A 15,129-nucleotide genomic window follows, 5' to 3' on the forward strand; every position below is an offset into this window, starting at 1 on the left:
CAGAGCAGGTTCAGAGTAGGTAAGTTGTTTTTTTTTTTTTTTTTATAACACAGGGAGCATCTGGCACAGTGGGAATCGCAGCAAATCCTTCATAGGGGCCCGACCCCGGGGGCAAATGTAATTAAATATGTCAAAATGCAAAAATTTTATAAAAAATGGAATACATACACAGGGGACAAATGGAATATATACAGAGGGTGCAAAATGAATAAATAAATATATATATATATATATTTATTTATCCATTTTGCCCCCTCTGTATATATTCCATTTGTCCCCTGTGTATATATTCAATTTTTTGCCTCCACTATATATAGTTTCCATTTTGCCCCCTGTAACTGTGAGAGGGACACATATCTGGCCATAACTACAGTGAGGGGACACATATCTGGCCATAACTACTGTGAGAGGGACACATATCTGGCCATAACTACAGTGAGGGGACACATATCTGGCCATAACTACTGTGAGGGGGACACATATCTGGCCATAACTACTACTGTGAGGGGGCAAATATCTGGACATAACTACTGTAAGCGGGACACATATCTGGACATAACTACTGTAAGCGGGACACATATCTGGACATAACTACTGTGAGGGGGGACATATCTGGACATAACTACTGTGAGGGGGCACATATCTGGCCATAACTACTGTGAGAGGGACACATATCTGGCCATAACTACAGTGAGGGGACACATATCTGGCCATAACTACTGTGAGGGGGACACATATCTGGCCATAACTACTACTGTGAGGGGGCAAATATCTGGACATAACTACTGTAAGCGGGACACATATCTGGACATAACTACTGTAAGCGGGACACATATCTGGACATAACTACTGTGAGGGGGGACATATCTGGACATAACTACTGTGAGGGGGGACATATCTGGACATAACTACTGTGAAGGGGCACAAATCTGGCCATAACTACTACTGTGAGGGGGCACATATCTGGCCATAACTACTACTGTGAGGGGGCACATATCTGGACATAACTACTGTGAGGGGGACACATATCTGGACATAACTACTGTGAGGGGGACACATATCTGGCCATAACTACAGTAAGGGGGCACATATCTGGACATAACTACTGTAAGCGGGACACATATCTGGACATAACTACTGTAAGCGGGACACATATCTGGACATAACTACTGTGAGGGGGGACATATCTGGACATAACTACTGTGAAGGGGCACATATCTGGCCATAACTACTACTGTGAGGGGGCACATATCTGGCCATAACTACTACTGTGAGGGGGCACATATCTGGCCATAACTACTACTGTGAGGGGGCACATATCTGGACATAACTACTGTGAGGGGGACACATATCTGGACATAACTACTGTGAGGGGGACACATATCTGGCCATAACTACTGTAAGGGGGGCACATATCTGGACATAACTACTGTGAGGGGGACACATATCTGGCCATAACTACTGTGAGGAGGCACATATCTGGACATAACTACTACTGTGAGGGGGGCATATATCTGGCCATAACTACTGTGAGGGGCCACAAGGAGGACATAACTATTTTGAAGGGACCACAGGGTGGGCTTAATTACTGTGAGGGTCCACAAGGTGGGCATTAGTACTGTGTAGTAGCACTTAGGGGAAATGTATGCCATACATTGGCATGGCTCAGTGTCACAGGCCAGCACATCGCCCCCTGCTGGTGATTTGACAAGGGCAGTCACCATCCCTTCCTTATGTGATTATTCTTTTTTCCTCTATCACCACAGGGACCTTGTTCTGGATCCAGTGGACATCACGCCGATGCCAGCGACACCCTGGATGAGGTAGGACCAGATTTTATTAGTTAGGACTGGGTGAGTGTAGCCATGCATTGGGCTTAGGGCTCTTTCACATGAGCGGATGCCGTGAGGGTAATCTGCTGCTTGAAAGAGAGCCAAGCCCCGTCCCGGACAGCCAAGACACGGAGCAGTAACATGACTGATAATGCTCTTTGCCTCTCTGTGATCTATTTGCTACAAAATCACAGTGACAACTTTGTCTCACTGTGATTTTGTAGTAAAAAGGTCACAGAGAGGCACGGAGCATTATTAATCCCAATCCAGGGGGCCCAAGTAAATTCTTGCGGCAGGTTTGGGGGGGGGGCGCGACAGGGGGGGGGCCCCATGGATCAGTTTCGCACCGGGGCCCCATGGATTTTGTGTACGCCACTGCGCCTGCTCCTTCCACTAGGCGGCTGTCACAACCAGACAGCTGAGAAGCTCTGACAGAGGCCTTTCAGAACCTCCTCTTTGAGTTTCTGTGTTGTGGTATTCAGCTCCTCCTCTCCTTAGCCTCTCTCAGCTGTCATGTGTTGGACTAATTGCTTCCCTTTAAATTCTTCCCCAGAAGGCTTTTCTGGGCGGCTTATATTTCTTCCTGGAGTGTGCGTGCATGCCCATCTGGTTCTCCTCTCCTCTACAAAGTTAAGTGTTGAACTGTTATCTGTTATTTTCTGTTTGCTGGATCCCAGGTGACCCTGACTCCCTCCGTGTCTGGTGTAGGGAGCCGGTGGTCGTGTCCCCTCACTATTGTAGGGTGCTCAGGGGTTATATAGTCAAGGTACGTGGATATGCATACCTCCACCATTCGGATCTATGCATAGGCTAAGCAGCCAGGGAAAGTGCCAGGTCTTCTACAGGGGTCTCCCTTTTGTTCCTTAGCTGTTGGATCCAGCGAGTCATTTATGCATGTTGTTTTGCCTTGTTACCTGTACACATTCCGTGACATTATAAGCCGCCAAAACCGTCTTAAGCATGGATCCGGTTTCACTTTTGGCTGAACGCTTCCAGGGTCTTTCATTGGAGGTAGCTGACCTCCGTAAGACTTTTTCTCAGCTTCAAGTGACCGGTTCAGCTTGTGTTCATGGAGCTTGTTCTGAGCCTAAGATCTCGCTCCCGGATACGTTCTCCGGGGGTAGTGAGAATTTTGTGCGTTTTAGAGAGGCTTGCAAACTCCATTTTCGCCTTCTTCCCCTTTCCTCTGGAGATGAGGAACGGAGGGTGGGGATCATTATATCGCTGCTCAGAGGTAACGCTCAGTCCTGGGCCTTTTCGCTGCCGGAGGGGGCACGGCCTCTCCGTTCAGTGGATGAATTCTTTTTAGCCCTGGGTCAGATATATGATGATCCGGATCGTATTGCTCTGGCGGAGTCTAGACTACGTCTCTTATGCCAGGGTAAACAATCCGCAGAAATATACTGCTCAGAATTTCGGAGATGGGCAGCTGATACTGGTTGGAATGATGCTGCACTCCGAAGTCAATTTTGCCATGGTCTTTCAGAGGGATTGAAAGATGCATTTGCCTTTCATGAAAGGCCTATTTCTTTGGACTCTGCTATGTCTCAGGCCGTTCGTATTGACAGGCGTCTTAGAGAGAGAGGAGAGATCTCTCCTTCCTGTCATACTCGGTCCCAGGACTGTGCAGCGGTCCCATTCTGTGCGCAGGGGTCTCAGTCGCTGTCAGCCCCTTCTGAGCAGGAGCCCATGCAGCTGGGGTTGATTGCTTCTGACAATAGAAGATTCAGCCCGCATGGGACGGTTTGTTTTTGTTGTGGAGGTATTAATCATTTGGCAAATATTTGTCCCTCTAGGAGATTCAGGCAGTTTTCTGGGAGTAATAAAGAAACAAAGAGGAAAAAATCTTTAAAAAATGTTCCGTCTGTTACTATTGGCAGGGTTGAGGCGGAAATTGAAGGTTTTCCGTTTGCTTGTAGTTCCCGTTTTGTCCTGCCGGCTAGGGTGGCGCTAGAGAGCAAGAACATTTTTTGTGAGATTTTTGTGGATAGTGGAGCAGCGTTCAATCTCATTGATAATCAATTTGCGATAACTCATGGTTTCCAGGTGCGCACTTTGAGAAAGGATATCCCTGTTTTTGCTATCGATTCCGCTCCACTTTCTCAGAAATCATTAAAGGGCATAGTTCACAATATCCGTTTGATTGTGAGTGATGCTCATGTTGAGGATGTGTCATGTTTCGTCCTTAGCGGTTTGCCCACCCCTCTGGTGTTGGGGCTGCCCTGGCTCACTAAGCATAACCCCACCATTGATTGGCAAGCGAAGCAAATAAATGGTTGGAGTGACTTTTGCAGAGAGAATTGCCTCATGACATCTGTTTCTGAGGTTGCTACTAAGACTATACCATCTTTTCTCTCGGAATTTTCGGATGTCTTCTCTGAGAGTGGAGTTCAGGATTTGCCCCCGCACAGGGAGTACGATTGCCCTATTAATCTCATCCCAGATGCCAAGCTGCCTAAATCTCGTTTATACAATCTTTCCCAACCTGAGAGGATCGCTATGCGTGCTTATATCTCTGAGAGTCTGAGAAAGGGACACATACGACCCTCGAAGTCACCTGTTGCCGCTGGTTTTTTCTATGTTAAGAAAAAAGATGGTTCTTTAAGACCTTGTCTGGATTTCAGGGAGCTGAACAATATCACAATTCGTGACCCTTATCCGCTTCCTCTGATCCCGGACCTATTTAACCAGGTTGTTGGGGCTAAAGTCTTTTCCAAATTAGATTTAAGAGGGGCATACAACCTGGTCAGGGTCAGAGAAGGGGACGAATGGAAGACGGCCTTCAATACCCCTGAGGGCCATTTTGAAAACTTGGTTATGCCTTTTGGTTTGATGAATGCCCCAGCCGTTTTTCAGCATTTCGTGAACAGCATTTTTTATCATTTGATGGGAAAATTTGTATTGGTGTATTTGGATGACATTTTGATTTTTTCTCCCGATTTCAAAACTCATAAGGAACATTTACGTCAGGTCTTGCTCATTCTGCGGGAGAATAAATTATATGCGAAACTGGAAAAATGTGTGTTTGCGGTTCCAGAAATTCAATTTCTGGGGTTTCTTCTCTCCGCTTCTGGTTTTCGCATGGACCCCGAGAAGGTCCGCGCTGTGCTTGAGTGGGAGCTTCCTGAGAATCAAAAGGCGCTGATGCGTTTTTTGGGCTTTGCCAATTATTACAGGAAGTTAATTTTGAATTATTCTTCTATTGCTAAACCACTCACTGATATGACCAGAAAGGGGGTAGATTTTTCTTCTTGGTCAGTAGAGGCGCGTAAGGCTTTTTCTGATATCAAGGAGAGTTTTGCTTCCGCTCCCATCTTGGTGCAACCTGATGTTTCGTTACCCTTCATAGTTGAGGTTGATGCTTCTGAGGTGGGTGTGGGGGCGGTCTTGTCTCAGGGTTCCTCTCCTGCCAATTGGCGACCGTGTGCCTTTTCCTCAAGAAAACTCTCCTCCGCAGAGAGAAATTACGATGTGGGAGATAGGGAATTGTTGGCCATCAAGTTGGCTTTTGAGGAATGGCGCCATTGGCTAGAGGGAGCCAGACACCCTATTACCGTATTTACTGACCATAAAAATCTGGCCTACTTGGAGTCAGCCAAGCGTCTGAACCCGAGACAGGCCAGATGGTCGTTGTTCTTTTCTAGGTTTAATTTTGTTGTCACGTTCCGCCCTGGAGTTAAGAATGTGAAGGCAGATGCCCTGTCACGTTGTTTTCCGGGAGGCGGGAATTTTGAAGACCCGGGTCCCATTTTGGCTGAAGGTGTGGTGGTCTCTGCTCTTTTTCCTGAATTGGAGGCAGAGGTGCAGGCAGCCCAGTCAGAGGCTCCTGATCTTTGTCCTCCTGGGAGGTTGTTTGTGCCTCTCGCTTTAAGACACAAGATTTTTAAAGAACACCACGATACGGTCCTTGCTGGGCACCCGGGGGTAAGAGCCACACTGGATCTCATCGCTCGGAGATTCTGGTGGCCTGCGCTTCGTAAGTCGGTTGAGGGTTTTGTGGCAGCCTGCGAGACTTGCGCTCGTGCCAAAGTCCCTCATTCACGGCCATCAGGTCCTCTCCTTCCCTTACCCATTCCTTCCCGTCCTTGGACACATCTGTCCATGGACTTCATAACGGACCTGCCTCGTTCCTCGGGGAAGACTGTGATTCTGGTGGTGGTGGACTGTTTTAGCAAAATGGTGCATTTCATCCCTTTTCCTGGTTTGCCCAATGCTAAGACGCTGGCGCAGGCATTTGTTGATCACATTGTCAAATTGCACGGTATTCCTTCAGACATAGTCTCTGATAGGGGCACGCAGTTTGTTTCCAGATTCTGGAAGGCTTTTTGTTCTCGCTTGGGGGTTCGGTTGTCATTCTCTTCTGCTTTCCACCCGCAGTCGAATGGTCAGACAGAGCGCGTCAATCAGAATCTGGAGACATATCTGCGTTGTTTTGTGGCGGAGAATCAAGAGGATTGGTGTTCTTTTTTGTCCCTTGCTGAGTTTGCTTTAAATAACCGTCGTCAGGAGTCCTCTGATAAGTCACCATTTTTTGGTGCATATGGGTTTCATCCACAGTTTGGGACTTTCTCGGGAGAGGGGTCTTCTGGTTTACCTGATGAGGACAGATTCTCCTCGTCTTTGTCATCTATTTGGCAAAAGATTCAAGATAATCTAAAGAGCATGAGTGAGAGATATAAGCGTGTGGCTGATAAGAGACGTGTGCTTGGTCCGGACCTGAATGTTGGTGATCTGGTGTGGTTGTCTACCAAGAATATCAAATTGAAGGTTCCCTCCTGGAAGTTGGGTCCTAGGTTTATTGGGCCTTACAAAATCCTGTCTGTCATCAATCCTGTTGCATACCGTCTTGATCTTCCTCAGACTTGGAAGATCCATAATGTTTTTCATAAGTCCTTATTGAAACCTTATGTTCAACCCATTGTACCCTCGCCTTTGCCTCCTCCTCCGATTATGGTTGATGGGAATCTTGAATTTCAGGTCTCTGGGATTGTGGATTCTCGTCTTGTCCGCGGTTCTCTTCAGTCCCTTGTTCACTGGGAGGGGTATGGTCCTGAGGAGAGGATGTGGGTCCCAGTGACGGACATTAAAGCCTCTCGTCTCATCAGGGCTTTCCATAGGTCCCATCCTGAGAAGGTGGGTTCTGAGTGTCCGGAGTCCACTCGTAGAGGGAGGGGTACTGTCACAACCAGACAGCTGAGAAGCTCTGACAGAGGCCTTTCAGAACCTCCTCTTTGAGTTTCTGTGTTGTGGTATTCAGCTCCTCCTCTCCTTAGCCTCTCTCAGCTGTCATGTGTTGGACTAATTGCTTCCCTTTAAATTCTTCCCCAGAAGGCTTTTCTGGGCGGCTTATATTTCTTCCTGCACAGGCACGCGACATCAGTGAGTGAGCGCTGTCGCCCGCACTGCCTGTTACCGGAGCTGAGTGTAAGGTAGTAAAGAGATGAGCACTGATTTAAAGTTACTTCAGAATACGGATTACAGTTTATAAATGTATACTCCTGTGAGCGGCAGGGAGGGGGATCTGTGCATGACACTGTTATAGGGAGGGGGATCTGTGGATGACACTGTCATGGGGTGGATCTGTGGATGACACATATAGCATAAGATGCTATATAGTGTCATCCATAGATCCCCCATAGCAGTGTCATCCACTGATCCCCCTCCCCATAGCAGTGTCATCCACAGATTCCCCTCCCGATAACAGTGCCATCCACTGATTCCCCTACCCATAACAGTGCCATCCACTGATCCCCCTCCCCCAATAACAGTGCCATACACAGATCCCCTCCATAACAGTGCCATCCACAGATCCCCTCCATAACAGTGCCATCCACAGATCCCCCATGACAATGGACCCACCATCTTTTCCCAGCCCCTAGTAGTTCCTATGTGGGAAACTGGGAATGTGAAAAGAAAAAGATAGGTTACCATGGCAGCCAGGACACTACTGAACCCTGGCTGCCATGGTCAGTTCCCTGGACTGGAGAAGATCGTCTTGGAGACAGGGAGGGCTGGGCAGGCAGGGGTAGTCTTATACAGCAAGTATAGCCCAAACCCTATATTTTAAATGGAAAAGTTGGGTGTCATTTTATGCACCCAGTCGTCTTATACGCCGGTAAATATGGTAACTCACATTCTGGAGGAAATTTTTAAATTTGTGGTTCAGAGGTTTCATTTAGGATTATTCCTTTATCATAAAAAGATAGATGTCTAACCCCCCCCCCCCCCCCCCCCCCACCTCTATTCAAGCTTGGCTTCTCCATTTTTACGTAGATGGCCTCCTTCACGCCTCGTTTGTACCAATCGGCCTCCTTATCCAAAACACGTACTTGACTGTCTTCAAAGGTGTGACCTGTTCCTTTTAGATGTAAGTACACGGCTGAATCTATTGTCTGCCACATACAATGCTGTCTTGACACCTTTTTCTGGGAAGTCTTTATCACCTACTGACTCCAATTAGGATAATGGAATCAACACCTTTGACCCAATGCTGGGTATAATTACCAGATGTGGATTCAGTTACATATTTATTCCCAGAATTTTTGTACAATCACTCAGAATAGAGAAAGCTCGTTGGAAGAACGAGTGAAACGTTTTCAAGAAATCTACAGTACGTCCAGTTGCCTTGAATTATTCTTTACAGATATATACCATGACCTGGATAAATGAGAACCTTCACAGACTAATAGAACAGCAGCCAGTTTATTTCTCATAGTGATTGCTCCCTAGACAAAACAAGCCATTATTACTAATGAAAGAATATATTTATTTGGAAATATATTTATAATAAAGTAATATTTAAGTATTTTCATTTTTTTTATTCCCAGAGAACCCCTTTAAGGAAGACAAGCCTGGTCAGCAGGAATAGCAGTCTGCTGAACAAGCAAGCTTAACTCTCATCCTCAATAAAGTACTTCAGTATGTGGGAGAGGAAATTTAGTAGTACGTAATGGTCATGCAGATTAATGGCTGTTCATGCAGTACATTGACCAGGTGGGAGCAGCTCCTACACAGCAGCTCTGTTCTGGCTCATATATAGAGGTTCTGGGCAGGGGACGCCCCCTTTTAATAAGGCATATGGACAGGAGTTATCATCAAGAGACAACCCTTTTAATACCTAAGAATGAAAACTTATTACTATTTTCTACTGAATACCCCCTAAAGGTATGGCCACATGATATGGCTGTCGTGCAGTAAGAACCTTCAAATAATTCATTAAAAACTGATTACTTTTTGATTGAGCATTGTTACTGGCTGTGCGGTAACTAACCCATAAAACTGCATGGTCATTAAAGGGTTATTCCCATCTTGGACATTGGGGACATATCATCCAATGTCTAATAGGGGTGTTCCCACCTCTGGGACCTGCACCTATACTTAGGACGGAGAGCGCAACGCACATGCGTGGCCACCCATTCATTTCTATGTGAGCACCGAAAATTTGAAAGTCCTAATAAAATGAATGAGAAGCGCACCACACAAGTGCGGCACCTGCTCCATTGACTTCTATGGGGATGCCGAAAATAGCCAAGCCAGCACTCGGATATTGTCATTAGTGCCACAGAAATAAATGGACGGCAGTCTGTCATACGCGATGCGTCCTCCAGCACTTTTGCAAGCTCCGTTTTTAAGTATAGGAGCAGGTCCCTGAGGTGGGACCAGCACCTATCAGACATTGAGGGCATATCCTAGCGATATTCCCCCCAATGTCCCAGAAGGAAATACCCCTTTAAGGCCAGTTTCAGACGAGCGTAGTTACTGCATAAAACACGCCCCTGTGTGACAACGTGAATTCCTATAGTGAACTCTGCTCATTTGACCGGATTTATAATGAATGATTTATGATGCTCTTTGTCTCTGCCCGACCTCAACTGTAATGATTTGTACTCACATAATATCTCAAGATTGTCTAAATAAACTCAACTTCAACAATATACCGCAGACATTCTGCTGCACCTCCATACAGTGTGTTTGTCTCTTCTTATATAAGAACAAAGATAAAATACCTCCTTTAACCTTAAATTCAGATTACATCGTGATCCCCCTTGGTAAAGCGACATTTATTTATAAGAAACTCCAACAATCCTACATATATTTAAAACCAAGAGATTAAAAAATAACAGATAAAAAGGTTATGCTTCTGGTCACACTTCTGAAAAATAACAAATTGACTTGCGCCCTACCATTCACTACTAGTTACCTAATCCCTGTCAAAATGATGTCATCACTAGAGATGAGCAAATTTCTCAAAAATTCGATTCGGGCAGTAATCCGATCTGTAAAAATTTGCTTCAATCCGAATTAATTTGTGATGTATCGCATTAAAAAGCTGCTATTTCCGGGCTGCATATACCCTGTTTTATGGGTGTAGAACACTGTGCCTTGCAGTAACATGCATAGGGAGTGTGCTGGGGTAGTGAAATAATACTGCTAGAATCATGCTATTAGAATCACTGCAAACTTCACTTTTTTCGGCAGTCACGGGGCCAAAACCGACCAAATAACTCAAGTATTAACTCAGCCTTACAGGCCGATGTTAGTGTAAAGAAGAAGCACACTCATTTTACATCCTCGTCAGCTGATTTCACATAGATGTACAGAACCTGTTCTAGTAAACGCTTATACAAGTAGAGCCCCCCCGGCAGAGTGGAGAGGGTGTCAGCAGTAAGTTTGTGTTGGTTTCACTGATTATTTTGCACTTCCTCTGATCCGTCAGAACAATAACCCACAAAAAAACTGATCCTGTGTGGAGCATCTGCATTCATTCGGTCAGCATTTACTTAACAATCCATAAGTATTGCTAAAGCACAAAATAATAACGTAATATTGGAAAATCCGGTGTCTCCATGATAAATCTGCAGCATGAGGGCCCTGTGTGGCTTCTACACACTTTCAAAATAATCCTTCAGCGGGCCGAATAGATGCCGGATGACCGGGACGCTCCATAACCTTCCAAGGAGCTGCTGTCGGAAGCAGCCATTCATTTCTGAGACGTCCGTATAGTGCAGGGGGAATCCGAAGATGTTCTCCATCTCCGTGCACCAGAGGATGCCCTCCTTTTCATTTCCATGATGACTGGGAACCCCATGATGTTTACTTTTCACCAGACGAAGAGACCGGGGCCTGGTTGGTTGGTTTGAATCTTGACTAACTATGCCACTCTACCAGGCTCCAAGCTATCTTGAAGCTTTATCTTTTCATTGTCTATAGCTACTGGAGGCCTGTTTATGCCAGGCAGGTTTCCCTCAGAAATATCTTGGTGGATGAGCAGCCAATACCGCACTTGCGGCAATCTTGACAGGATCGTCTCCAGGTGGAGAGGAATTATTTTCTTGGCATGCTTTCTCCATCGCAACACCACGTCGTTGAATAAACAGAAGACTGGCCAATTCTCTCCTGTTGTAGACAAAATTAAAATTTTATTAGTAAATGTATTAAAATATGTTTTTATTACATTAATTAAATATAATAAGGATGCCCTCCTTTTCATTTCCATGATGACTGGGAACCCATGATGTTTTCACCAGGCGAAGAGACCGGGGCCTGGTAGGTTGGTTTGAATCTTGACTAACTTCGCGAATTGCGACTCTTCCAGGGTCCAAGCTATCCTGAAACTTTGTCTTCTCATTGTTTGTAGCTACTGGGGGCCTGTTCATGCCAGGTAGGTTTCCCCCAGAAGTATCTTGGTTGATGAGCAGCCAATACCGCACTTGCGGCAATCTTGACACGATTCATCTCCAGGTGGAGATGAATTGTTTTCTTGGCATGCTTTCTCCATCGCAACACCACGTCGTTGAATAAAAAGAAGACTGTCCGATTCTCTCCTGTCTTAGGCAACATGTAATTTTTTATTAGTAAATTCATTAAACATTTAATATTAAATTGAACCAAAACTTGATTAAAATTATTAGAAAATATACTTAAATTCGCCAAAACTGACCAAATAACTCAAGTATAAACTCAGCCTTACAGGTCCATGTTGGTGTCAAGAAGAAGCATTCCACATAGATGTCTAAAGAACCTGTTCTATTAAACGCTTATACAAGTAGAGCCCCCCGACAGAGTGTAGAGGGTGTCAGTAGTAAATCTGTATTGACGTTACTGATTAGTTTGCCCTTTCTCTGATCCGGTCAGCATTTGCTCAGTAATCCATCAGTATTGTTAATGCCCAAAAAAACAAAACAGGAGTGGATCTAAAACAGAGATGACACGTGAATTGAATATTTGCATGTCTTCTGTGTTTTGTACCCACTCCTGCTTTTGGCTAACAAATCATAAGCCAATTCTGATGGGGCCATACAGGCCTTACAGCTGCTACACAGACAGGATCCGTTCTGCGTCTCATTTTTCCTTCCGTCTGACAGATCAGAAGAAAGGTCAAATAAATCATATAAATCATGATTTCAGCCAGGCCGAAAGGCAAAATAGTGGCCCAGTCATGAAGTGGGGAGGGGGGAACAGCATAAGAAGTCCACAGAGTGGACCTATGACATAGTGATGAGGTGGAAGCAGCATTAAGAGACCACAGAGTGTCCCAATGACAGGGTCTGGAGTTGGCAGCAGAATGAGGAGGCCATCGAGTGGCACAATGACAGAGTCTGGAGTTGGCAGCAGTATGAGGAGGCCACCGAGTGGCACAACAACCGAGTATAGAAGTGGCAGCAGCATGAGTAGGCCACAGAGTGGCACAACGACCGAGTATGGAGGAGGCAGCAGCATGAGTAGGTCACAGGGTGGCACAATAACCGAGTCTGGAGGTGGCAGCAGCATGGGTAGGCCACAGAGTGGCAAGGTGACATAGTGTGGAGAAGGCAGCAGCATTCAGAGACCACAGAGTGGCAAGGTGACATAGTATGGAGATGGCGCGCATGAGCTGCCACTGGCTGACATCGAAGTTACACAGTGGAGTACTCCTATCTGCTTGCATCATCAAGAAATCATTGATGACCTTTCTCTGTTCGTATAGGCGGTCAAACATCTGGAGGGTGGAATTCCAACAGATGGAAACGTCGCATATCAGCCTATGTTGGGGGATGCCGCTCTGCCGCTACAGCTCAAGGAGGGTGTGCTTTGCGGTGTTCGAGTGGCAGAAGTGCATGCAAAGTTTCCTGGCCATTTTTAGGATGTCTTGCAGATGGGTGGAAGACTTCAGGAACCGCTTGACAACCAGATTGAACACGTGTGCCATGCAGGGTGCATGGCTCAGTCCTCCTTGACGCAGCGCCGACACCATGTTCTTCCCATTGTCAGTCACCATGGATCCCATTTTGAGTTGTCGCAGAGAAAGCCAGCATTCGATTTCTTAATGAAGGACACGGAGCAGTTCCTCCCCTGTGTGACTCAGTTCGCCCAGGCAAATGAGGTGCAGAACAGCGTGACACCGCCGTGCACTGCACATGTGGTATTCTGGAGGAGCACTGTGTCCCTGCAGTGGAGGCTGAGAACACAGTGGAGGATGAGGAGGCAGAGGCAGACATTGTCGCAGGACCAACGGCGTGGCAACGTGGAGGCGGAAGCGGCGTGACCTGGCCAAGTTGCTGGTGTGGCTGTGCAGGAACCACATTCACCCAGTGGGCCTTAAAAGACATGTATTGTCCCTGACCGTAGTTACAGCTCCACACATCGGCACTGCCGTGCAATTTGGCAGACACCGACAGGCTCAAGGACTGGCCCACCTTCTGTTCTACATATGTGTGCAGGGCTGGTACTGCCTTTTTCGCAAAGAAATGACAGCTTGGCACTCTCCACCTCGACTCCGCACAAGCCATCAGTTCTCTGAAAGGTGCAGAGTCCACCACTTGGAAAGTGAGGGACTGCAGCACCAGTAACTTGGACAGGAGCACGTTCAGCTTTTGTGCCGTTGGATGCGTGCACGCATATTGCTGTCTCTTGGCAATCGCTTCGGTGATTGATTGCTGACGGAATGACTGACGAGGAGTAGGAGCAGGAGCATCTGGACCAGCAGAAGATGGGATTGACAGACAGCTCCCTTTGGCTGAGGTGGTGGAGCCTTGACTGGCTGAAACTCGGTGCGTTCCACTGGGTAATGTAGCAGTAGCTGCGGCAGGCTAGACCACCACATCAGAGCCACGGTTCTCCCAGGCCACTCTATGGTGATGCTGCATATGTTGACGCAGGGCTGTGGTGCCAACATTTGCACCGTGCCCACGCTTCACCTTCTGCTCACATATTCTACATATGGCCATGTTGACCTCCTTTGGCGGCTTCACAAGAAACTGCCACACCGCCGAGTACCCGATTTTCCCCCCAACACTACTCGCTGGCTGACTGCTACCGCCTCTGCCTCCGTGAACCCCTGCACCACTCCTTTCCGGGCAGGTAGGCTGCTGCAAAGCGGGTGTTCTACACCGTGCCCATTTGGCTCCCGACCTCCCACTGCTGCCACCCTGCTGACTCCAGGGCATGCTAGCGACTTGCTGGCTCACGGGCAAGCTGCCACCCTCTTCTCCTGATGATGACGCAGCCCCTTCTTCACCCGGCTCCTAAGTGCGATTGGCTTCATCATCATCGATGTAGTGTCTGCACATCACTGATGTCCTCCTCAACGGTCTCTGGGTCAGGAGCCTGACCGCTCACAACACAAGCTCCTGCGCCACTCTCCTCATCACTACTTGCCCGCCTAGCGGAGGAAGCGGAGGATGTCTCCTCCAGATCTTGGCTGGGCAGTAGCTGCTGACTGTCCTCTAGTAGCTCTTCCTCGCTTAAAAATGGAGCTGAGTCTACAGCATATAAAACTTCTTGCGGTGAGGAAACTGAAAAGGACAGAGGCAGGTTGAGGACAGGTAAGGGCAAAGGGCCTGCTCCCAGGCCATGCCAACTAAGGGTTGTGTCTGACGAACCCAGCAACTGTGGGGGTGTCTGATGTCACTTGGGATGACGTGGATGACCGAGTTAACCAATCAAGAACCGCTGGGTTTCTGGTCAAGACACGACTGCTAGAGGCCTCTCGCTGCGACTCCTGCTGCCATGCCCCCTTACTCTTCTGCGACCTCTGCTTGCGCCAGAAACATTCAGGCCTCTGCCATTCCTCTGTGCATGGCCTGGCACTTCTCCGCCTGACATACTAGTGGCTGAACTAAACAAATTAAACGGAAATTAAAACACCCCTAAAAGCGACGAATATCATTTTTATTTTTGTACTGAAATAGGCCACTCAATTATTTCTGCGCAAATAACAGCAAACGTGAACTGAGTATATATTTCTCGTATTGTACTGAAATAGGCCACTAAATTATTTCTGCGCAAATAACATCAAATGTGTGTATTTTTCTCTTTT

The sequence above is a fragment of the Bufo gargarizans genome, chromosome 6, assembly GCF_014858855.1.
Source record: "Bufo gargarizans isolate SCDJY-AF-19 chromosome 6, ASM1485885v1, whole genome shotgun sequence".
NCBI classification, from domain to species: domain Eukaryota; kingdom Metazoa; phylum Chordata; class Amphibia; order Anura; family Bufonidae; genus Bufo; species Bufo gargarizans.